The sequence below is a fragment of the Pseudomyrmex gracilis genome, unplaced genomic scaffold (assembly GCF_002006095.1).
Source record: "Pseudomyrmex gracilis isolate BER0280 unplaced genomic scaffold, ASM200609v1 scaffold_670, whole genome shotgun sequence".
In the NCBI taxonomy this organism is placed as follows: Eukaryota; Metazoa; Arthropoda; class Insecta; order Hymenoptera; family Formicidae; genus Pseudomyrmex; species Pseudomyrmex gracilis.
Window position 1 is genome coordinate 4511 of NW_018021254.1, and position 2148 is coordinate 6658.

The following is a 2148-nucleotide window of genomic DNA, read 5'->3' on the forward strand; positions in this document are numbered from 1 at the left end:
TTCGTCGCGGAGGGGGGAAGTCTAAACCTCCCCCCTAACTGACTACAGGTGCGCAAGCACATATCTACCGGGCTGCCTCTGGGTTGTTCTAAATTAAAGTACCGGGGCAGCCCTCAAAGGATGGCAGGTGGACACCGCAGGGGTTTTAGTGGGTATTCCCCGCCGAGGTGCTCTTTGGCGGGGTGAATCCCACACTACCCTGGCCCAGACCTCTGGGTCAGGGTGTGCGTAAACGCATTTCCCCTGCGCAAAAAAAAAAAAGGTTCTCGGGCGATTTACCACCACCTTGTCGTGGTGCCCGGGCTTGGGAGCAGTGAGGTGAAGGGGTTATACTGGCGGGGACTCTTTTGAGTCCCTGGCAGGGTCACCCATGCCAGGAAGGTCCTTCACTGAGCTCCCGTACCAAGAGTGGGAATAGAGGAAGGAAAACCTTGTACAAAAACCCGGAGTTCTCAGCTCCGTTAGCCCCCAAAGACGGGGACAACTGGGATAGAGGAGAAAACCATGACGTCAAATCCGGGGATGTCCGCCTCGTCAGCCACGGTGCAACGGAATAAGGGAGTAAACCCTGACTTCAAATCCGGGCGTGCGGGCTCGTTACTCCACGTGGGGGAGCCGCAATAAAGGAAGGAAAACCCTGACAGAAAACCCGGGCAGGGCGGGCTTGTTAGACTTGGTCGTCAACCCCCCTAGGAGAAGGAAAACTCCAAAATTAAACCCTACCTTGCAAACTATGATGATGGAGCGCATGAATGAGAAAGACGTACCGGACCAGACCGACCGGACGGTCAGGTCCCGGCACTTGGGTGGTATTGTCCCGGNCACCCCTGGGTCGTTATCCAACGACGGGCCCTGTGTTGCTTGCCCCGCAGAGGCAGCACAGGATAATGCGTCTGCGAAGACTGGCGCTGACGCGTCAGTACGCAGTGGGGATGCGACCCCAAGTCCTAGTCCCACTTTGGGACGGACTAAGANACGCATCAGGGGTCCGAGGTGGCTTGCCTCGGACTCAGAGCAGGAAGAGGGCGAGGATGGAGACCAACATCTGTCCATCCCATCCACGGCTCAGCCCAGCTTGTCTGGTGCNAAGTGTCTCGGCAATAGTCGGGTCACTTTAAACAAACAAGAGCTGATGGACGTAGCCCTACCGGACGACAACTCAGATTCGGAGCTCGAGGTCGTATCGGTTACGAAAGAGGTACCGCCGCCGAAACGACATCACCATCAAGCGCGCGGTCACGCCCCTCCCAGCCTCTTGGGTCTCCCAACAGAACAAACAGCTGTGGAGAGAGAAAGAGGGAATAGGGCCGTCCCCCTACAACTGGGGAATTTGTGGGCCTTGCTGCGGCCAAGNGCAGCCTAAACAAGGCCAAGGAACGGGAGCTGCAACTCCGANCCAAAGAAAAGCTGCTCAACGACTTTGACGCTGTTCGAGTCCCAACCCGTTCCCAGAGATACCCTCTTCCCTTAACCGGGCGGAGGGTACAGCNGAGGGACAGCCTGCAAAAGTCGTCATGTCAGAAGACCTAAGGACCGGTCGCGGCCCTCCCGTGGTTCGAGTCCGGTGCAGGAGATGGACATCTCTCCCCCTCCGAGCACGGCGAGAGAGAAAAGTAAGGAGGCGACAGCACCCCCGCCGGATACTGGCACCCAGCTGGACGAAGAACACCCTGCATGGAAGCCGGTAGAGCTCAAGGATATTGAGTCTCTGCTCAAGGCCCACCGCAGGGAAACGGACAGGCAGATGGCTGAAAAGCTGTCTGTCTTTTACGAACAGGTCGTCCATCGCCTGTCCGTTCGTCTTCCTTTGCGAGGACAACCGCAGGAAAGGACAGAGGTAGATGCCACGGCAGAGACGGGGTGCAGCGGCCTGGCTGCAATCAGTGCAGCAAACTCGTCTGCATCTCCGCCCTCTGCCCCAGCAACTTCCGCAGAGCCCAGTACGGGTCTGCGGAAAAAGAAAAAAAAGAAGAAGAAGAGCAAGAAGAAAGGCGGCAACGAATCCGGGCCGGGAGATAAGGAGACGGCCAAGGCCGCATTTCAGGCCCCCAAACTCGCGCTGCCCGCTCCCCTGCTATCATCCTCCCAACCTTCCGCTCCCTTCACCTCAAAAGACACCTGGTCTCAGGTAGTGGGGCGGAAGAAAAG